Raw genomic sequence first — 24,554 nt, forward strand, 5'->3', positions numbered from 1 at the left:
CCACACCTATCAGCAATCGCTCTCCATTCCTCCCTCTCCCAGCACACGCTAACGCACTCACCTACTTGCTGTTTCTACGGATGGGCCTATTCTGGACATTTCCCATAAATGGAATTTGACAATATGTGGCCTTTTGTGTCTAACTTCTTTCACTTAGCATAATGTTTTCAAGGGTCATCAATACTATAGCATGTATCAATATTTTATTTCTTTTTATTGCCAAATAAGATTCCATTGTATGGGTATTCTGTTTATCCATTCATCAGTTAGTGGACAATTGAGTTGTTTCTACCTTTTGGCTATTATGAATAACGCTACGATGAACATTCATGACCTTGAAAAAGCATGTATGTGTGTATATATGTGTGTGTGTGTGTGTACAGATATACATATAACTTGGGATACTTTCTTTTCATGACAGCTCAGCAACATGTTAAAAAATGTTTTAGCTGGGCACGGTGGCGCACATCTGTAATCCCAGCACTTTGGGAGGCTGAGATGGGCGAATCACTTGACCCCAGGCATTTGAGACCAGCCTGGGCACGTACACACACACACACACACACACACACACAAACATACATATATTTGTTCCAATTTCTCCACACCCTTGCCAATACTTGTTACTATCTTTTTAATTGTAGCCATCCTTATAGGTATGAAGCCGCATCTCATTGTGATTTTGGAATGTATTTCTCTAAATGTCTAGATGTCTAATGATGTTTAGCATCTTTTCATGTGCTTATTGCTGTTTGTATATCTTTGGAGAAATATCTACTCAAATCCTTTGTCAAGCTTTCATCTAGGTACAGGGTGTTGGGAGACAAAGCAAAGGGCCTATTTAAGGAGAAAGTCTAACAGGAAACCACCCATGTACAGTTGGGATCTTAAAAGGCCATCCCTTCAATGTGAGGATGGACAAGAAATTAACTCAGTGTCCAGAGGGAGCAGCAAGATAACTTCAGTATCTCAATCTCGGCAATGAGTGGAGGGTTAAAAGATCTCCCTTTCAATTTATAACCACACTTATTCTCTCATTTGGGTTGGGTCTGAGTCTATGTAGGCCATAAAGAACACAGTAGATCTGGAAAAGTTCAAGAATTTCTAGAAATGTAAGAGAATTGAAATTCAAAATCCAATGATACATTAAACAGCTAAAAAAAAAATTATTAAAATTGAAGTTATATAAATAACTAAAATGCAGCCCAGGAACCCAGAGTTGAAAATTATCAGTTTAAAAGACACGGAAGATAGAGTCTAAGGATCTAATACATATTTAGAGTTTTAGAAGTAGATGAAATAAAATGGGAAAGACAATATTCCCAATATTTTAAGAGATAATGGCTTATAATTTTCCATTATTGTTGAAAGAGTAGTAATTAGATCTAAGAATCTCAATCAAACCCAAGGATAAATAAAAAGAAAACCTTAGCTAGGCATATCATAATGAAGCTGCTGTATACAAAGACAAAAAAACTTTTAAACTAAAGTAGCTAAATTTAAAAAAAGAATGGCAATCTGCAATTCTGACTGCCAGCATCAACAACAACCATGGAGACCAGTAAGATAGAAGAATGATACTTTCAAATGCACTGAGACAAAAATAACTGCCAACTTAGAATTCTATAACTTGTATAATTATCTTTCAAGAATGAGAAAGAAAAAGATTTCCAGAGAAAAATGGGAGATGTGAGGTGTAAGAAGGAACAACGAGCAAAGATATAAGGCAACTATGTGGGTTGCGAGTAAAGCTAAATTGTTGACTATGTAAAACAACTAGAATGCTTAATTTGTAGGTGGAAAAGTAGCTAACACTAAATAACAAGAAAATACTATAAATTGTGAAGAATGTTATCTGATTTAGAGTTCTGAGGTCTTTGTATTTGTTTAGGAGCAGTATAAAAATACTGTTTAATTTTAGCCTGTATAATAGACTAAGTATGCATGTTAAGACAGCTAGAGATCTACTAAAAGAATACAGCATAACTTCCAAACAAACAGAAGGGAATGAGAAACACACACAAACAAAGTTAATCAGTTCAAAAGATGGCAATCCAGGAGGCCATCAACCTAGAAGGGGCGAATCATGGTGCATTCATAAAATAAAATATGGTAAAACTTTAAAAGTTAAGGAACAACAGCTACCTATGTCGATATGGAAAACACTCAATGATGAATGGAAGAAGCAAGTCAGAGAAGGAAATCCCATGTGATTCTGTATTCCGTAAGATGCAAAATGAGGCAAGGTAAACAATACTTGGAAAATTTTGAACTTTATAGAATACAGAATGCGGCCGGGCGCGATGACTTATGCCTATAATCCCAGCACTTTGGGAGGCCGAGGCATGCGGATCACCCAAGGTCGGGAGTTTGAGACCAGCCTGACCAACATGGAGAAATCCCATCTCCACTACAAATACAAAATTAGCCAGGCGTGGTGGCGCATGCCTGTAATCCCAGCTACTCGGGAGGCTGAGGCAGGAGAATCACTTGAATCCAGGAGCAAAGGTTGCAGTAAGCTGAGATTGCACCATTGCTCTCTAGCCTGGGCAACAAGAGTGAAACTGTCTCAAAAAAATAAAATAAAATAAAAAATAAATTAAAAAAAGGATACAGAATGCATACACGCTTAAAAAAACAAAACAAAACAAAACAGGATAGTGGTTACCTCTGCAGAAGAGGGCAGGGGCTACAAGGGGTCTCTAAAATATCGTAATGTTCTATTTCTTTTTTTTTTTTTTTTTTTTTTGAGACTGAGTCTGGCTCTGTCGCCCAGGCTGGAGTGCAGTGGCCGGATCTCAGCTCACTGCAAGCTCCACCTCCCGGGTTTACGCCATTCTCCTGCCTCAGCCTCCCGAGTAGCTGGGACCACAGGCGCCCGCCACTTCGCCCGGCTAGTTTTTTGTATTTTTTGGTAGAGATGGGGTTTCACCGTGTTAGCCAGGATGGTCTCGATCTCCTGACCTCGTGATCCGCCCATCTCGGCCTCCCAAAGTGCTGGGATTACAGGCTTGAGCCACCGCGCCCGGCCCGTAATGTTCTATTTCTTAACCTCAGTGGCTGCGTATGGTTACTTGTTTGATCATGATTTAAAGTCTAGGCCAGGCCCAGTGGCTTACATCTATAATCTCAGAGCTTTGGGAGGCCAAGGCACGAAGATTGCTTGAGGCCCGGAGTCCGAGACCAGCCTGGACAACATAGTGAGACCCTATCCCCACACACAAAAATATTTTTTTAATTAGCCAGGTAGCTTGGTACGGCGGCTCATGCCTGTAATCCCAACACTTTGAGAGGCCGAGGCAGGAAGATTACTTGAGTATAGGAGTTTGAGACCAGACTGGGTAACACAGTGAGACCCCTGTCTCAAAAAAAAAAAAAAAAATTAGCTAGGCATGGTAGTGCAAGCCTGTAATCCTAGCTACTCAGGAGGCTGAGACAGGAGGATTGCTTGAGTCCAAGAGTTCAAGTTTAGAGTGAACTATGATCATGCCACTGCACTCCAGCCTGGGCAACAGAGCAAGGCCCCATCTCTTAAAGAAAACAAATTGTATATGGGTTTTAGTACTGTATGATATTTCACACAAAAAGTTTTAGTGAAACAAAGAAGGAATCTCAGTTCTGGGGGCACGCAGAAGACATCAGTTATGTAAATCTGCAACCTAACTCTTGTGGACTGACCTTTCTCGTACCCTGGGAGACTGGAAACATAAGCGTCAGCTCCCACCTGAGCTCTTGTTCCACAGGCTAGCCGCTAAACCAGCCTGCTAGTAACCAGTGACCTAGTTAACTGAGTTTGGTCTTCTACCTTTCACAAAAGCAACCTAATCACATAAAGGGAAGTTTAAAAATCTCACATTAGCTTCCCAGGGAGGTATGAACATTAGTTCATGATCTGAAATGTGAATAAAAAGGAAAACTGCTCAATATTCATGTCACAATTAAAAGGAATCTTAGACATAATTTCCAAAGCATAAGCTAGTAGAATATTAAAAAACCTGTTATAGATCTCTTTAGACATCTCTCTCCCTGAGGAAATTCCCTGAGACCAAAAGAAGGTCAGAGCTTTGAAGAACACAGACATTTCTCCCCTCTGAAACTAAAGTTGCAGGGAGATTAGCTGACAAGCTCTCAATATTGTTTACCCCGAGACTGCTGTGAACAGTGTCAGGCAACATAACTGCCTTTTGTCTCTAAAGGTGACTTATCTGAGAATATCCCTTCAAGCCTGCTCAGTGTTTAGTGCTTCAAACAAAGTGATCTTTGATGCTTTTCAGTTTTTGATTGATGTAGATTACTTGTTGCATCCTTTAAAACCTAAATTTAAAGATTTCTGTCCTACCTGAAACCCTTTCTGGAAACAAGGCAGGTTAAAATACACAATAAAGATCCCCATTTTCCCCACAGAAAGCGGTACCTGTTATAATTAGATTTTGAATAGATGAAGGAAAGGGCAAGGCAAGATAAGGCATGAGATCAGAGCTTTGCATGTTTTCCAACACAGGTCATTAAACTCAGACCTCTGGAAAATTGACTACCCCATGGTTTTTTAGGACTTCTTTGAAGAAAGTCTATAGGAACACAAATCAGTGGAATCTTCCCACTCTACCTACAAAGCTGGCATCACTCATGACGGTGTCTAGATCATTCTACTAATCATTTACGTGGTCTAAATGAACTCGTTGTGTTCAAAGTTCAAATAAGCAGGTCTCTGTGGTTTTTAATATAGCTTTTAAGCTTTCTTTAGTTACAGGTATGATCCTAATTCTAACCCTAGTATATACCAGAGAGGCTAAATTCTATGTTCCCGCTCACTGCTGAGTGTGTGAAAACTCACTAGAAGCTGATATGACCACTCATTCCAAACACAGCCTGGTCCAAGCAGAATTAATCTACAATATCTAGACTGGCTGATAAAAAAAAGGGAAGAAATAAGCCTATAGTAACCCAAGAAATAAGCTAATATTTACCTCTGAGACAGAGCTTCGATGTATTTTTGCTCACTTTATCTTCTACTAACATGTGACATCGTCATTATCTTTCTCATTATTACAGATGGAAGGTCAGGAAGTATCAGGTCAGTTGTAAAGGTTACATAGCTAGAAATCAAATGTGTGTCTTAACTGAAATAGGGCAAGTCCTTAGGATGTTTTAGAAGCAACACAAATCACAGGTGGCCTTCCACCTCCAACACAGTGACCCAGGTAGAATCCAATGAAGTGGATGTAGTAAATACTCCATGTGGATCCACTCACCTCTGCCACATTCCCCTTGCAGTGTGCCTTACTGCTCACTAGAGGCTGGAAAGCTGGACCACAGCTCGGGTTCCACACAATGATGTAGCTTCGGCAGGCACACCCAACCTAGACTTAGAAGGAAAAAGACACCACCATGGCCCAAAGGACATGCTTTGGATGCCTCTATGTTCCTGCTGGCAGACATAGCCATGGAGGTACTTGTTTTTCTGCGTCAGTCCACAGAAAACTGAAATCCCAGCGTCCCATTCCTTGCTTCATAGTGTTGAGAGGCAAGTCAGGGGGCAGCCATTTGGTATCATGACCCACAATGGGGACAATAGACATCCAGGACCCAGCAGACATGAGAGTAGATCCTGCTTCCTCGCCTTCCTTCTGATGGCAGGCCAGTTCCGCGGTATGATTCCAGTAGGTGCTCCTGGAAGCTCAGCCTAGAGCCTGCTCCTCCAACCCTACCAAAAATTTTGGAAGCCAACTAATGATGCATAATAAATCCCTTGCAGCTTCAACCAGCTACAGTAGACTGACATCTTCAGTTGAACTCTAAGACAATGAATATTCTACTTTCCCATGAAAGGGGCATATTACTAGGCTGGTACCATGAATCTCATGGGTGTGTGCAGAGGATGGACAAGCAAATCAGATGGCATTTGTTTCACGCTGAACTCCACAAGGGTGTGGTTGACTCATTCATGTGTTATTTAAGAACTGTTTCCTCAAATCAGGGCTCAACTAGAAATGGAAATGAAAGAAAGAAGGGATTCCCCACAACCTGGGACTGGTTTATTATCAAGTGAGATAATGAACATGAAAACCCTTTAAATGGTAGAGTGTTTCTCTAAATGTATAGGCACCTTCCTAGAAACAGTGCTACTCAATCTTATCAAAAACAAACAAATGGTATTTTCCTGCCAAATTTTAGATTTAACTCTCTCTATGGGGTGAATAAAGGACCAAATACCTACAAGGAATAAATGTCTCTTGAATTTCACCTCAAATTTGAAAACTTGAGTTTTTCCTACTATAATTTAATATCTTTTTAAGCATATTTTTCTTTACATGTCTTAAATCCTGTAATTGATCATTTGTTTCAACAAACATAGAAAAGTGCTATTTACCACTATATTCTAAGGGCTAGACACATATTCTGGCACACAGTAAATATTCAACACATTTTTATGACAATAAACAAGATATGCATTATTAATTTGCACTGTAAAACTCATAGCATTTTGTTTTCTTAAGTTTTTATTCTTTTTTCTTTTTTTTAAGAGACAGACACAGTCTCACTCTGTTGCCCAGGCAATCCTCCAGCTTCAGCCCCCCAAGTATCTGGTACTACAGCCATGCACCACCACACCTGGCTCATTTTTAAATTTGTTGTAGAGACATGGTCTCACTATGTTGCTCAGGGTGGTCTCAAACTCCTGGCCTCAAGCAATCCTCTGGCTTTGGCTTCTCAAAGGGCTGGGGTTATAGGCGTGAGCCACTGTATCCAACCTTCATAGCATTTTAGACTGGAAAGACCTTGAAGAACTTAAGAATCAATACTAAGACATAACCTGAGACAAAGAAATAGCTGAAAAGTTTCCCTCTTAGGAACTAGAGTAGTATAAAATGATTTTCCCAAAATCAATCTATGTGTCATATAAAAATCCAATATAATCTGACAAAGGAAAGGAGGCACCACCAGTGACTGTGAAAAAAGTTATAAAGGTCAACTTGAAGAAGAAACATATAAACATATGAAAATAGGGGAAAAAATTTTTTAAAAAATCACAGCTGGGATAGATTATCCTATCAGATATTAACATGTAATCTAGAACTAACATGGAAACAAAGAATAGAACAGACTAGAAAGTGTACAGTTGAACCCAAGCAGGTACAAGTAGTAAATGAAAAACAGAAAGCAATCCAGGTAAGGGAATGTACAATGAATTTACCAATATGAAATGTTGGGACAACTGAGTAGACATTTGAAAACAAAATTAGAGCCCAACTTTATATTTCTGCTGAAATGCAGTTCAATATTAAAGTTAAATATTTTAAAGCACAAGAAAAATATAAGTAAAATATTAATGTATAGTTCATTATATTTAGCTTTGTTAGTGAGATAGTACTTTCTTTTTCTTTTCCAATGACCTCTGAACTTTTTATTGGCCTCCTGCTCCCCAAAGGGCACCCTGCTTCTGCTGGCTTAGTGTCTCAGAACTTTGGTGTCATTGGTCAGATACCACTTTGCCATCCACTATCCGGCGGTGGTGGTCTTTTGGATGGTTTGCATGGAGTTGCTGCTGTAAAGGGCATCACCAAGATTGAAGTCCTCGCCATCTTCCAGCAGGCAGTGGTAGGTGGTAATCTCAGCCTCCAGTAGACCTTCATGTTCAGCACAGCCTCGTACTCCTGGGCCTGGTGCTGTCCCTCTGCCAGGGTCGGTGCCAGCTCGGACTCCAGGTGCAGCAGGATCCCGTTGAGCTGCTCCATCTGCAGCGTGTAGTGGGCCTCCACCTCCCTCAGGCTGTTCTCCAAGCTGGCCTTCAGATTTCTCATGAAGTCCAGGTCAATCTCCAAGGACTAGACTGTACATCTCAGATCCATGAGCAGCATCTCAGCAGCTCCAACCTCAGCAGACTGTGTGGTGACCACTGCGGTGCTCTCCTCAGTCTGCTGAGACCAGTACTTGTCCAGCTCCTCTCAGCTCTTCTGAGCCAGCTCGTCATATTGGGCCCAGGTGTCTTCCATGATCTTGGCAAGGTCCTGAGATTTGGGGGCATCCACCTCCACGATCAACCCAGAGCTGACAATCTGAGCTTGTAGGCCTTTTACTTCCTCTTTGTGGTTCTTCTTCAGGAAGAGCAGCTCCTCCTTGAGAGGCCTCGATCTCTGTCTCCAGCTGCAGCCGAGTGACATTGGTGTCATCAATGACCTTGCAGAGCCCATGAATGTCATTCTCCACAGACTGGCGCATGGCCAGCTCTGTCTCATACTTGACTCTAAAGTCATCAGCAGCAAGACGGGCACTGTCAATCTGCAGAACAATGTGGGCATTGTCCACAGCATTTGAGAAGATCTGAGCCCTCAGGTCTTCAATGGTCTTGAAGTCATGGCTCCAGTCTCTGACTTGGGGTGCCTTCTGCAGAACAATGTGGGCATTGTCCACAGTATTTGAGAAGATCTGAGCCCTGAGGTCTTTGATGGTCTTGAAGTCATGGCTCCAGTCTCTGACTTGGGGTGCCTTCTTCTCCAGGTGCTCCTGGATTTTGCTCTCCAGCCTCCGGTTCATGGTCTCTAGGCTCCTCACTCTGTCCAGGTAGGAGGTCAGGAGGTCGTTCAGGCTTTGCACGGTCTCCTTCTCGTTCTGGATGCCTCCCATTCCTGCCAGACCCCTGGCTGTCCCCGCGGCCAGGTCTCCGGACCCCATGCCACCCTGGAAGCCGGTGGAGCGGGACACAGCAATTTGGGAACCAGAGCCCCCCGGCATCTGCAGAGATGCTGGCTGTGCTGCTGACTGGCCGGATGCCATAGCTGGGCGCCTGGACAGAGCCCCGGGACCAGCAGTTGGTGGAGAAGGTGGAACAAGTGGTGAAGCTCATGCTGTCCAGGGACGGGGGTGAGGGGAAGCGAGGAGACAGAACTCAGACTTTGCTGACATGTTAGTGAGACAGTACTTTCTAAGGATGATGTCCAACATGGGGAAGACAGTAAGACTGAGAGATTTGAAGATAAACTTTAGATTTTGTAAATAAAATCACTATGGCACTTTGGGAGGCCAAAGCGGGAGGATTGCTTGAGCCCAGGAGTTTGAGAACCGCGCAGCAAACAAAAAAATCAGCCAGGTATGGTGGCATGTAACTGTAGTCCCAGCTACTCAGGAGGCTAAAGTGAGAGGCTCACTTGAGCCTGGGAGGTCGAGGCTGCAGTGAGCTGTGATTGTGCCACTGCACTTCAGCCTGGGTGAGAGAACAAGACTATCTCAAAAAAAAAAAAAAAAAAAAAAAAAACCCGTAAATAAAACTAAGAGATAAGCTAGAAAAAATATTCACAACAAAGAGGGTCAATATTCCTAATAGACGCTAAAAATATCTATAAGTGAATAACAGAACTACTGAACTTCTTTGTAGCTAGACCTGTATGTTGACCTCTTTATCCTTCCCAAATTCCACTGAAACGTCTCCCACCCCCAAATTAAAAAAATACGTAGTAGTGCTGAAAAGCTAGAAAAAGCAGCAACAGCAGTCTGGAGCAGAGAGAACTTCCTGGAAGGCACTTCAGAACAAACCAATGATAATCAAGGGAGTTTCTTGTCTGCAGCTCTGGAGCAAAAAATAGAGGACCTACTAAAAAAAAAGCAAGCCTCCAAACACTCTCAGATAAGCCAAGGATTCGAAGCAATAACCAAAATCGGAGAAGGAATGAGTCAAGGGTAATCTGCTAGGGAGTACATTTAAAGACTTAGAAACTACTGAGTGAATTATCTTCCCCCTCCCTGCAGCAGCTACTTCTGGAAATAGCCCCCAGGATAAAGATTTGAGATTTCCAGATGCTTCAACAAGCTATTTGCACACATCATAAGAAAGCCTATGCAGCTCCACTACCCCTAGTTTCCCCCTCCCAGGCCTGTCAATATTTCCTTTCCTTTGAAAAACCACCAGATGCAGATCACATGATAAAAACCCGTCTTCCCTGCCGGGGTACGGGGATTCTCACTTAAGGTGAGCAAACAGGCTCCAGTCATTTCATCTATGATTACAAACATGGACAACCATTAATCACCAAATGACTGAAGAAAACAGCACAGGAGAAGCAACAGATTCAACAAGCAGAAGTGGCCTCTCAGTAACAAAGAAAGTACACTCAAGATCCTTACAGTGATTCAATAAAAAAGAGATCAGACTAAAAGCAAACATTTTAGAATGACTAATTGTTGGGAATCAAAACTATCAAAGCCATAACAAAGCAATAGATGGGTTGAAAGGCAGAGCATACTTAACTGGAAATCTGAATTTGGGCTTAAAGTGTAATTTTTCTAGAAAATTACATTCTTTGCAAAGTACAAAGACAAACATGAAAGAAAAATTAGGAGATATTGAAGATAGTTTAATCTGTCCTGGAAATCCTGGATTGAATTAAGATTCCTTTAAAGGAGAAAACAAAGAACCAATGCAGAAAATAAGAGAAATTTCCCTATGCTGAAGCTAGATTTGTATAGTACTTATAAAGAGCCCAAAAAGTGACGAGGAGGACAAATAAAGAATGCCTTTCCAGGCCAGGTATAGTGGCTCACGCCTGTAATCCCAGCACTTTGGGAGGCTGAGGTGGGTGGATCACTTGAGGTCACGAGTTTGAGACCAGCTGGGTCAACATGGCAAAAACCCGTCTCTACTAAAAACACACAAATTAGCCAGGCATAGTGGCCACGCCTGTAATCCCAGCTACTGGGACATAGAATTGCTTAAACCCAGGAAGCAGAGGTTGCAGTGATCCGAGATCGTGCCTCTTCCAGACATATAGTAGTATCTAGGGAGATATCGCCATAGATCCCTAAAGTTAGGGAAACAATTTCAAAAGCTTCTAGGGAGGGAAAAAGACCATTTAGTTACTTAAAAGGAAAAGAGAACCTGATTCCCACAGAGGAGTGGATTTGAAGCCCAGCGAAAGCTAGCCCTCTGACAAACATTATAGAAGTTACAATTTACCGCAATAGATGCAAGGAACATATTCTCAGCAGGTAACACCAGGAAATATCAGGCTAGAGCTGTCCTGAGAGAAGGGCCTTGTCACCCTGAGTCCTCTCAGATTAGAGTGAGGGCAGGGAGAGATCCCACCAGGACTTGGGAAACTCCAAGGAAGGCCTTAACAATCTTTTATTCCAAACCACATCAACCTGAAGAAACTTCCCTGTAATTATCTTACATGGTTACAAAACTGCCTTTCATAAGCCATTTCTCCTGTATATAACACCGCCATTTCACCTACAATTCATTGCTACACCACCCGTGTACATTTGCATGCGTAGTAGTACAAGACATCATTCACGCAAGACTCTGCTGCAACAAAGTCTGTGGGAATGTACATTCATGAATGGTCAAGGCCTGGTAGATACTGAGACTAACAGGCCTGTTTAGATACTACCAGACCATCAAGTCTCTTATTAACAACACTGAATGCAGCCAGGTACAATGACTCACACCTGTAATCCCAGCACTCTGGGAAGCTGAGGCAGAAGGATTGCTTGAGCCTAGGAATTGGAGACCTGCCCGCGCAACAAAGTGAGACTCCTATCTCTACAAAAAAAAAAAATCCAGGCATGGTGGTGCACACCTGTGGTCCCACCTACACAGGAGGCTGAGGCTGCAGTGAGCCATGTTTGAGCCATAGCATTCCAGCCTAGGTGACAGAGTGACACCCTAACAACAACAAAAAAAATCAAAAAACAAAAACCACTGGATGTTAGAAGACAATGGAACAATATCCTTAAAGAATTAATTTTTAAAAATTGTCTTGGCTGGGCATGCTGGCTCATACCTGTAATCCCAGCACTTTGGGAGGCCAACACAAGTGTATCACTAGAGCCCAGGAGTTTGAGACTAGACTGGGCAATGTGGCGAGATCCTGTCTCTACAAAAAAAATAGCTGGTCATGGTGGCAAGTGCCTGTGGTCCTAGCTACTCGGGAGGCTGAAGTGGGAGGATAACCTGAGCCTGGGGATGTTGAGGCTGCAGTGAGCCAAGATCATGCCACTGCACTCCATCCTGGGTGGCAGGGTTAGATCCTGTCCTCACCCCTCCAAAAAAAGAACTGAGTAAAAATTAATGAAATTTTGAGATCTACAGTTTTATACTAACCAAATTATTAGTCAAGTATGAAGGTAAAAGAAGATGTTATGGATGTGCAATGATTCAAAAAGTTTACCACTTTCAAACCCTTTCTAAAAGAATTACACAAAAAGGTATCTCCAGCAAAATGAAAAATCAAGAAAGTAAGTGACACAAAAAATAACATGAAAAGTAATATCGTGAACAAATTTAAACTTGTGGTTAAGTCTAAATAGTTGTTCAGTAATACGGGTGGAAATCTTAAGATGACTGCCAAGCAATGATTCCTAAGAAATCATTTTTTAAAAAGTAGTACAGGGATTGTAAAATGGCACACGCCCTTTGAAAAATAGTCTGGCAGTTCTTCAAAGAGTTAAATGGAGAGTCACTATATGATGATAGCAATTCCACTCTTAACTGCATGAAATATATTCAAGAGAAATAAAAATATATATCCACACAAAACCCTCTACATAAATATTCTTAACAGCATTATTAATAATAGTTAAAAGGCAGAAACAACCAAACGTCCATAAACAGATGAATAAAATGTGGTATTTCTACACAATGGACTATTAGTTGGTTAAAAAAAAGAAATGAAATACTGATACATGCCACAACATGGATAAATCTTGAAAATACTATGCTAAGTGAAAGAAGCCACAAAAAGAAGTCAAAGAAGACCATATATTATAGGACTCCCTTTATAGGAAATGTCCAAAATAGGCAAATTTATGGAGACAGACAGTAGATTAGTAGCTGACTAGGGCTGGTGGAGGGAGGATTTGGGAAGAGATGGAGAATATATGTTAGTGGGTATGGGGTTTCTTTTTAGGGTAATGAAAATGTTCTAAAAGTAGTTGTAGTGATGATTGTACAACGCTGTGAATATTCTAAAAGCCACTTAGTTGTATACTTTAAATGGGTGAACTTTACAGTATGTAAATTATATCTCAATAAAGCTGTCATTTTTTTTTTTAAATCCAGAGAAAGTTGGCTGACATAAAGTACATGGCCAGGAATATGTAAGGAGGAAACTGTTGTCCTTTGAATGGAATCATATAATTATATATCTTGATTAATTATCTGGATATTTAGAAAACTATTAGCTTAAAATTTGGGTACAAAATTTAAAGTAACTCCAAACAAATAGAATTTATAACTTTAAATCACTAGAGGAAAAAATAAGGAAAACTAAGAATTCTAAATAATCACAATAAATATAAATGTGTTAAATTCCTATATTGGAAGACAAGTTCTCAGACTGGGTATAGAAATAAAATCTAACTATATGATACATATAGAAGATGTACTTATAACAAGATGACAAGGAAAGGTAAAAAATAAAAGGGGTGTCTCCTTTGGAGTACATGAAGTGTTTTGGAATTAGAAGTGGCAATTGTACAACATTGTAAATGTAGTAAATGCCACTCAATTGTTCATTTTAAACTGGTTAATTTTATGTTATACAAATCCCACTCAATTAAAAAATAAAGGGACAAGGCCAGGTGCAGGTGTCTCACGCCTGTAATTCCAACACTTTGGGAGACCGAGGCAAGTGGATCACCTGAGGTCAGGAGTTCGAGACCAGCCTGGCCAACATGGTAAAACTCTGTTTCTACGAAAAATACAAAAATTAGCTGGGCGTGATGGAGTGCGTGCCTGTAATCCCAGCTACTTGGGAGGCTGAGGCAGAAGAATAACTCGAACCTGGGAGGCAGAGGTTGCAGTGAGCTGAGATTGTGCCACTGCACTCCAGCCTGGGCAACAAGAGTGAAACTCCATCCTCCCCCACAAAAAATAAAAAATAAAAACATAAAGGGACAAGCTGGACACATTAGTGCTCACCTGCAGTCCCAGCTACTTGGGAGACTGAGGTGGGAGGATTGTCTGAGGTCATTAGTTCAAGGCTGAAGTATACTATGATTTCACCTGTGAACAGCCACTGCACTCCAGCTTGGGCAACACAGCAAGAACTGGTCTCTTAAAAAAGAAATTGGAGAAATGCATGGTGAAAATAAATTACCATGATTAGTTTAAAAAGATAAAGAGGCTGGGCACAGTGGCTCACGCCTGTAATCCCAGCACTTTGGGAGGCTGAGGCAGATGGATCACCTGAGGTCAGGAGTTTCAGACCAGCCTGGCTAACATGGTGAAACCCTATCTCTACTAAAATAAAAATACAAAAATAGTTAGCTGGGTGTGAAGGCAGGCAACTGTAATCCTAACTACTAGGGAGGCTGAGGCAGGAGAATCACTTGAATCTTAGAGGCAAAGGTTGCAGTGGGCCAACATTGCGCCAACTGCACTCCAGCCTGGGCGACAGAGTGAGACTCTGTCTCAAAAAAAAAAAAAAAAAAAAAAAAAAAAGATAAAGGGACAAGAAAATAAATAAATGCTATAAAAAAAGCTGGTCTGACAGGATTAGAATCAGACAAAATGCAACACATCAAAGGAAACTAAGGCTGATTTTACATATGCACATAGCCACAATATCCCTAGATATGATATTAATAAATCAAATCCAAGAGTAAAAAACATTTAAATTCAATAGTTTATTAAAATCATATAACTAAGTAGAGGATATCCCAAGAGTACAAGAATAATTCAACATTAGGTTTCCTAATACAGTTCACTACATTAGCCAACTGAAATAAACAAAACTCAAATGATCACCTCAATAAAAGGCACTTCCCCACCAAAACAATCCTATCTCCTAGCTCCATTCCCATTCCTACTGCTCAAATCATTCCTAATTAAAAAGGGGACACAGTTAAACTTCCCTTCCTTAACTCAATAAAGAATAACAGACCCTACAGTTAAAACAGTACTATCATTATAATACTGGAAATATCCAATTAAAGTTATGAGCAAGGCAAGGATATCGACATCATCCCAATTATTTGACATTATACTGGCAATCTTAGTCTATGCAATAATGGAAAAAAGTATAAAAAGAAAATGAAAACTACCTATATTCAAAAAGTATGAGAATAACTCTAGATAGCTACACACGACAAAAATTTAAAAATTAACAGCTTTCTTATAAATCACAAATGATCAGAAATGAGTGAAATCCAATTCATTTTTGACAAATCTCATTTATCAAAAATTGAAAATACTTAAAACTGAGTAAGAAATGCCTAAGATTAATCTGGAAAAAACTGAGCACTTTAAGAACATAAAATAACCTGAATAAATGAAGAGATACAACATTCCTAGATGGTAAGACTCGATAATAGAAAGTCAACTCCTCAAATTAGTTTATAAATATAATGAAATCACAATCCAAGTTGAAATGGAATTGAAGAAACACTGATTCTAAAAATCACCTTAAATGTTAGTATAAGTATACAGCGACAGCAAAAAAACAGAAAATCTTGTATGGCTTACCCTATTGAATATTAAAATATATAACACTATAATAATTAAAAGGGCCTGGGAATTCACACAGGAATAGAACAAAATAGGGTTAAGAAATAGTTCTGCATATAAGGAAATAAAATATGATTAATAGTGATGCAATTGGATATCCACTTGGGCAAAAAAGTAAAATTCTTACATTATACACACAAGAAGATCTTCTTAAAATTTAAGATGGTAAATATTTTTATTGTATTTTTTCTGAGATAGGGTCTGGCTCTGTTGCCCAGGCTAGAGTGCAGTGGCAGCACGATCATGGCTCACTGCAACCTCCACCTCCTTGGCTCAAGCCATCCTCCCACCTCAGCCTCCCAAGTAGATGGGACTACAGGCACACGCCACCACGCCCAGCTAATTTTTGTGTTTTTTGTAGACACAAGGTTTCATCATGTTGCCCGCACTAGTCTCAAACTCCTGAGCTCAAGCCATCCACCTGCCTCAGCCTCCCAAAATGCTAGGATTACAGGTGTGAGCCATCACACCCAACCAAAAAAGTAAATATTAAAAAAAAAAAAAAATTATCCTATATTTTCTTCAAGTATTTGTGTAACCTTGGGGCTGGGGAAGCCCTGTTTAGCTAAGTAATGCCCAGAAGGCTAAAGGAAGATAACAGTTTATCTTCATAAATATTTCATACAAATTAGAATTTCTGACAAAAAAAGTGGCATGAATAGTAATAAAAAGTAACATGTAGCTGGGCATGGTGGCTTAGGCATGTAATCCTAGCATTTTGGGAGGCTGAGGCAGGTGGACTGCTTGAGCCCAGGAGTTCAAGACCAATCTGGGCAACATGGTGAAACCCTGTCTCCACCAAAAATACAAAAAAATTAGCCGGGTGTGGTGGCGTGTGCCTGTAGTCCCAGTTACTTGGGAGGCTGAGGTGGGAGGATCACCTGAGCCCAGGAGGTTGAGGCTGCAGTAAGCAATGATCACACCACTGCACTCCAGACTGGGCAACAGAGTGAGACCCTGTCTCAAAAAACATAAATTAATTAAAAATAGATGTCTAATAAGCATATTTAAAATGTTCAACTTTAATGATCACAGAAATGCAAATAAAAACAATTTGCTCTTTTTCACATGTCCAGGCTCCCCTGAATATTATTTATAGCTGATGTTCTCTCTGACCAGTTGGTGCCCATGCCAAATTGGTTTTAATTATTCCAAATATCTCCTACCCCAAACAAGTTGGCAAATATCTAAAGAAAATTTGAGTATTTGCAGAAACAAATCTTGTTATATGCTGAAACACCATTCGAATGCAAGCTGGTATGAACTTTTTTGTATAACTTGGCAGCAACACCAAAAGCCTTAAAAACATATGTCGAACCACAAAATAATTATTAGAACTAGTAAATTAGGTTGACAAAGTTATAGAATACAAGAGAAAGGATATAGAACTCATTTGGAGGCTGGGCATGGTGGCTGATGCCTGTAATCCCAGCAATTTGAGAGGCCAAGACAGGTGGATCATTTGAGCTCAGGGGTTTGAGACCAGCCTGGGCAACAAGGTTTGAAACCTTGTAATTTTTTTGTATAAATTTTTTATATAAAATAAGAGAAATAAAAACTCAATTGGAGTTCTATAATCTGGCACTGAACAATCCAAACATGAACTTAAGAAAATACTTCCAATTGCAATAGCATCAAAAAGAATAAAATACTTAGAAATAAATTGAACAAAAGAAGCGAGGCCGGGCGCGGTGGCTCAAGCCTGTAATCCCAGTACTTTGGGAGGCCGAGGCGGGTGGATCACGAAGTCAGGAGATCGAGACCATCCTGGCTAACATGGTGAAACCCCGTCTCTACTAAAAATACAAAAAACTAGCCGGGCGTGGTGGCGGGCGCCTGTAGTCCCAGCTACTCGGAGGCTGAGGCAGGAGAATGGCATAAACCCGGGAGGCGGAGCTTGCAGTGAGCCGAGATCGTGCCACTGCACTCCAGCCTGGGTGACACAGCGAGACTCCGTCTCAAAAAAAAAAAAAAAGAAGCGCAAGACATGTATACTGAAAATTACAAAATATTGTTGAAAGAAATTAGAGAAGACCTAAATAGATATAAAGATATCCCATGTTCATAAATTATAAAACTTGATTTTGTTATGATGGCAGTACTCACCAAATTGGTCTATAGATTCAACAGAATCCAGACTGAAATCCCAGCCACCAGGTTTTCAGTAGTTTGTTTTGGCACTGTAGGACAAGCTGATCCTAAAATTAATTTGGAAATGCAAGGGGCCCAGAATAGCCAAAACAACTTGGAAAAAGAACCAAGTTGGAGGACTCACATTTTGAATTTCAAAACTTACTACAAAGTTACAGTAATCAATACAGCATGGTACTGGCATAAGAGTAGAGATGTGCATCAATCAAATATAACTGAGAATCCAGAAACAAACCATCATATTTATGATCATTTGATTTTCAACAAGAGTGTCAAGATAATTCAATGGGAGTAAAACAGTCTTTTAATAAATGGTGCTGGGACAATTGATATCCATATGTGAAAGATTGAGGTTAAACCCTTCCCTCACATCATAGACAAAAATGAACTCAAAATGAATCGTAGACCTAAATATAAGACCTACAACTTTTAGAAGAAAATAGAGAATATCTTTGTGACCTTGAATTAGTCAAAGTCTTCTCAGATATGACATCAAAAGCACAAATGACAAAAGAAAAACTATAAAAATTGGACTTTTTCAAAATTAAGAACCTTTGCACTTCTAAGGACATCTTCAAGAAAAGTGAAAAGATAACAGACAGAATGGGAGAAAAATATTTTCAAATCATATATCTGACAAGGGATTTATCCCAGAATGTGTAAAGAACTTGTACAACTCAACAATAGAAGACAAATTAATCCATTTTTAAAATGGACAAAAGCTTTCTGAAGAAAATGTACAAATGACCATTAAGCACATGAAGATTGCTCAATATTGTTAGTCATTATGAAAATGCAAACCAAATCCACAATGAGATACGATCTCACATTCACTAGGATGGCCAGAATCAAAGAAAATAAGCCTTGACGAGAAAGTGAAGAATTAGAACCCTCAAGTTGCAGCAGGGATTGTAAAGCAGTACAGTCCCTTTGGAAACAGTCTAGCAGTGCTTTAATTTTTTTTTTTTTTTTTTTTTTTTTTTTTTTCCTGAGGCAGGATCTTACTCTGTCTCCCAGGCTAGAGTGTAGTGGCACAATCTCAGCTCACTGCAGCTTTAACTTTCCTGGCTCAAGTGCTCCTCCCACTTCAGCCTCCTGAGTAGCTGGGACTACAGGCACACACCACCATGCCCAGCTAATTTTTTGTATTTTTTGTAGAAATGGGGTTTCACCATGTTGCCTAGGCTGGTCTCTAACTCCTGGGCTCAAGCATTCTGCCTGCCTTGACCTCCCTAAGTGCTGGGATTACAGGCGTGAGCCACCACACTGAGCCACTTCAATATTAAACATAAAGATATGACATTACCCAGTAACTCCATTCCTTGCTAAATGCTCAAGAGGACTGAAAACATATGTACACATAAAAGCTTGTACATGACCTAGCCAGAGTGGGTCATGACTGTAATCCAGTACTGTGCAAGGCCAAGGTGGGAGGATCACTTTAGGCCAGGAGTTCAAGACCCTGTCTCTACAAAAAATTAAACAATTAGCCAGGCAGGGTGGCTCACACCTGTAGTCCTAGCTACTTGGAGGCTGAGGGGGAGAATTGCTCAAGCCCAGGAGTTTGTAGTTACAATGAGTTATAATGATGCCACTGCACTCCAGGCTGGCAACAGAGTGAGATCCTGTCTCTAAAAAAAAAAAAAAAAAACTGTTAATTAAAAAAAAGAAAACTTGGGCCAGGTGCAGGGTGGCTCTTGCCTGTAATCCCAGCACTTTGGGAGGCTGAGGCAGGTGGATCACCTGAGGTCAGGAGTTCCAGATCAGCCTGGCCAACCTGTGAAATCCAGTCTCTACTAAAAAAATACAAAAATTAGCCAGGCGTGCTGGCAGGCATCTGTAATCCCAGCTACTCAGGAGGCTGAGGCAGGACAATCATCTAAACTGGAGAGATGGAGGTTGCAGTGAGTCGAGATTGCGCTACTGCACCCCAGCCTGGGCAACAAAGTGAGACTGTGAGAAAGAAAAGAAAAGAAAAGAAAAGAAAAGAAAAGAAAAGCTTGTACATGAAAGTTCACAGCAGCATTATTCATAATAGGCAATATGAACATCCCATGTTCATAGGTTATAAGACTTCATTTTGTTATGATGGCAGTACTCACCAAATTGATCTATAGATTCAACAGAATCCAGACTGAAATCCCAGCTGCCTGGTTTCTGTTTGTTTTAGCAGTATACGAATTTGGCATCAATTATAAGCTGCACCCTGATTCAGATATTAAAACATGAACACGAAGTACCTATGACAACTCCATCAACTGATAAGTAAACAAAATAATGTATACATCAGTGAAATATCTGCCAATTAAAAAAAAATGAAGTACTGATACATACGACAACATGGATGACCCTAAAAAACATGATGCTAAGTGAATGAAGTCAGACCAAAAGGGCCACATAGGATTCCACTTATGTGAAATGTCCAGAATGGGCAAATTCCTAAAGATAGAACGTTAACTTGGTTGTCACCAAAGGTTGAGGGAAGGGAGGAATGGGGAGTGACTGCTAATAAGGATGAAGTTGTTTTTGAGGGGTGAAAACGTTCTTTAATAAGAGTAGTGACAGTAGGAAGACATTTTTTAAAATTTTTAAAAGAGAAAATATTTGGCTGGGCATGGTGGTGCACACCTATAATCCCATCACTTTGGGAGGCCTACATGGGTGGATCACTTGAGGCCAGGAGTTCAAAACCAGTCTGGCCAACATGGCGAAACCCCATCTCTACTAAAAATACAAAAATTAGCTGGGCGTGGTGGTGCGCATCTGTAATTCCAGCACTTTGGGAGGCCGAGGTGGGTGGATCACTTGAGGTCAGGAGTTTGAGACCAGCCTAGCCAACATGGTGAAACCCCATCTCTACTAAAAATTCAGAAAAAAAAAAAAAATTAGCCAGGTGTGGTGGCTTATAATCCCAGCTACTCAGGACACTGATGCAGGTAAACTGCTTGAACCTGGGAGGCGGAAGTTGCAGTGAGCTGAGACTGTGCCACCGCCCTCCAGCCTGGGCGAAAGAGTGAGACTCCATCTCAGGGGGAAAAAAAAAATTCTAAATTAAGACAGTGGTGATAGCTATACAACTCTGTGAATATCCTAAAAACCCCTGAGTTGCAGACTTTAAAAAGGTCAATTTTATATGTAATTATATCTCAATAAAGCTATTTTTCAAAAACACAAATGCCAAAACTCACAGAACGCTACACTAAACAATGTGGATTTACTGTATACCTTAATAATCTTTTTTGTTTGTTTGTTTTGGGATGTAGTCTCACTCTGTCACGCAGGCTGGAGTGCAGTAGTGCGATCTCAGCTCACTGCAACCTCTGCCTCCCAGGTTCAAGTGATTCTCCTGCCTCAGCCTCCAGAGTGGCTGGCATTACAGGTGTCCGCCACTACGCCTGGCTGATTTTTCTATTTTCAGTAGAAATGGGGTTTCGTTATGTTGGCCAGACTGGTCTTGAACTCCTGACCTCAGGTGATCCTCCCGCCTCAGCCTTCCAAAGTGCTGGGATTACAGGTGTGAACCACCTTGCCCGGCCAATAAACTTATCTTTAAAGAAGATTCATATACCCTCTTATCAATTCTAAGTAATCATCCTCAGAAAACACTAAAGAACATCCAGAAAGATTTAGCTTCAAAGATGTTTAAAAGGAGGAAATAAACATACGTTGAACAGTAGGAGCCTGAATATTTACGGAATACTATGTGGCCATTATGAATGTCATGAGAAATTAATCACTGATGAAAACAGCTAATATATCAGGTCTCAGCAGGAAAGCAGGCACATTCAGATTGGGTAATCTGAGTAGGGTTTAATAAGGATGTTGTTTATACAGCAGGGTGCAGGAAAACCACAGGCTATAGGGCAGTACTTGGCAATTAGAAGCGGGGGTGAGCGAATAGTTATCGAAGTGAGGGAAAAGAGCAGTGTGCAGAGAGCTGCTAGGTAGCCTGTCTTCTGTGCAGGGACATAGACAACCAGCAGAGACCCAGCAGGGAGGAACCCTGGGGAATGAAGGTCCAGAACCTGCTCTCCTCTCACCCGAGAGCCTCGTGTTGATGATACCAGTAGATACAGCCAGTGGGACATCAGAGGGCAGGGAGGCCCTTAAGAAGTCCATACAGGAGCACGGTGGAGAGGGAATCTGAAGGACAAATGGAAGGTATCCAGCACAGATGGTCACAGCAGGAAACAGAGTAGTTTACAAGAGACTACGCTTTAAAAAAAATTACAGATGATACATAACTTAAATTCTGGAACAATTGTGAGGCCAAGGTGGGTGGATCACTTGAGGCCAGGAGTTCGAGGCCAGCCTGGCTAACTTGGTGAAACGCTGTCTCTACGAAAAATACAAAGATTGGCCGGGCGTGGTGGCGTGCACACGTATAATCCCAGCTACTCAGGAGGCTGATAAAATTAATAAATAAAAGTTTTTTCTACAAATGTCGGGTATTGCTTTCAAGAAATGGAAACCATGTTCACTATTTTTTAAAGGAATTCAACAGGGCAATAGAATAATTAAAATTCCAACTCTCAGTAAACCCTATTTATCCTTCCCAACTAAGTTTGCTCATGACAGTAAATAAATAAAAGGTGACTTAACATTATTACATGGATACTATAATTCATTTTGAAGTCATCAATAACAGGAAGGGCACAATTTACTCAGCTTCTTACAAACCACTTTCATTCTTCAAGTACTTGTAATAGTGATGAGATCACAGCATCCTACAATTCACAGGTCAAGTACTGGATTGCTTCTAGCTTGTTATAAAACTTTAAAACAAAGGAAACTACCACGGTTTGGTTTCCACATGATGTTACATTGGCTTCTCTGCCAAGATATTATAGCAGCAGGGATGAGTATTCAAGCATCTTCCAGTTCATGGTAGACCAACTTTGAATTCACTCCTGATCAACATAGCCCAGCCCCCAGACAAGTACATGAGGAGAGGGAGCTGTGGAAGGTCAAGTCCAGGGAGCTAGAAGGTTTGACGGTTTCTGGCTGCAACCTCTGCCTCCTGGGTTCAAGCAATTCTGGTGCTTCAGCCTCCCAAGTAGCTGGGATTATAGGCGTGTACCACCGTGCCTGCCTCATTTTTGTCTGGCATTTGCTGGAGTTAAAATATACCAAACGAAAAGGCTGGAAGCAAAACAGCAAAAACTGGAAGCTGAAGAGAAGGCAATGAGACAGGAGATAACTGAAGAGTAATCCAGGGTATTTTGCTAAGCATTTCATGCACAGCTGTGTGGTTCGGGTCCTGACAACTTTATGAGATACTTTCCAATTGAAAGAATGGCTCACACTGTACATGGTGAAGAGCAGAACCAGAAACTGAACACAGGTCAAATGCATTCAACCACAGTGAGCTGTACTGCCTTCCCGAATTTGTAATGTAAAAGTCAGTCTGAGTGAACTGCAGCTGAGAAGAGAAGACAGTTATCCAAAAATGTGTCCAAGGATACACTCCCAACCTATACCTTTAACTTAAAAGAATGTGATTTTTTTTTTTTTTTTTTTTTTTGAGACAGGGTCTCACAATGTCACTGAGGTTGGAATGCAGTGGCGCAAACCCAGCTCACTGCAACGTCAACCTCCTGGGCTTAAGTGATCCTTCTGCCTCAGCCTCCTGAGTAGCTGCGACTACAGATGCCTACCACCATGCATTCAGTAGAGATGAGGTTTCACCATGTTGGCTGGGCTGGTCTCAAACTCCTGGGCTTAGGCAATCTGCTGGCCTCAGCCTCCCAAAGTGCTGAGACTACAGGTGTGAACTACCATGCCCGATCAACAATGTGTAAATGTTTATTTTTTATAAACTTTTAAAAGAGCCATTATTTTATTTTGGTTGGGTGAGGTGGCTCACACCTGTAATCCCAGCACTTTGGGAGGCTGAGGTGGGTGGATCACTTAAGGTCAGGAATTGGAGACCAGCCCAGCCAACATGGCAAAACCCTGTCTCTATGGAAAATACAAAAATGAGGCAGGCATGGTGGTGCACGCCTATAATCCCAGCTACTTGGGAGGCTGAGGCACCAGAATTGCTTGAACCCAGGGGGCAGAGGTTGCAGTGAGCTGGGATTGCGCCACTGCAATTCCAGCCTGAGTGACATTATGAGACCCACTGCACTCCAGCCTGGCAACTGAACCAGACTCTGTCTCCAAAAAAAAAAAAAAAATTGTATTTTGTTTACTAAAAATAGCTTTGTAAAACGGGGGAGGAGTCTCCTAAAGCTTACGTAAATTTCCCTTACTTGAGAGAACACACCAGGTGCCCAGTACACTGGGAGAAAACACACTCAAATGAAGGCACATCATTGTGATATTTTAGATCTCTGGGAAAAAGAAGGTTCAACACATTTCCAGAAGTCAGGGGGTAGAGGGAGATAAATAATTGAAGTAAAAATTTTTACAGCCAGGTGCAGTGGCCCATGCCTACAATCCCAGCACTTTGGGAGGCCGAGGCAGGCAGATCACTTGAGTTCAGGAGTTCGAGACCAGCCTGGGCAATATGGCGAAACTCTGTCTCCACCAAAAATACACAAAAAATCAGCCGGACATGGTGGCCCATGCCCGTGGTCACAGCTACTTGGGAGGCTGAGGTGGGAGGATCACTTGAGCCCAGGAGGGGTAGGTTGCAGTAAACTGTGATCACACCACTGCACTCTAGCCTGGTGACAAAGTAAGACACCATCTCAAACAAAACAAAACAAAGCAAAACTAGATGAGAGTAGCTAAAGGACAATAAAATACATTTTAAATCCTGAAAAAAAAATTTTCAATCTAACACTCTTTACCTAGTTGAACTAAGAATTGTGTATAGAATCAAGATATTCTGAAAGGTGCAAATTTCCATTTCCACATGCATGCTTTCTTAGAAAACCACAAGAGGCTTTGTGTG

General features: G+C 41.0%; 1 protein-coding gene and 1 pseudogene across 3 annotated transcripts in view; both read right to left on the minus strand.

Moving 5' to 3' along the window:
• The window catches only part of LOC105470951 (CKLF like MARVEL transmembrane domain containing 8), a 130,896-nt gene that overhangs the window by 102,881 nt on the left and 3,461 nt on the right, over positions 1-24,554 (minus strand). The gene's annotated exons all lie outside the window — the stretch shown is intronic.
• LOC139361841 (keratin, type I cytoskeletal 18 pseudogene) lies at positions 5,367-14,417 on the minus strand (annotated as a pseudogene). Its single transcript, XR_011619577.1, has one exon. The product of XR_011619577.1 is annotated as a keratin, type I cytoskeletal 18 pseudogene (transcript).

This window comes from Macaca nemestrina, chromosome 2 (assembly GCF_043159975.1).
Source record: "Macaca nemestrina isolate mMacNem1 chromosome 2, mMacNem.hap1, whole genome shotgun sequence".
NCBI classification, from domain to species: Eukaryota; Metazoa; Chordata; class Mammalia; order Primates; family Cercopithecidae; genus Macaca; species Macaca nemestrina.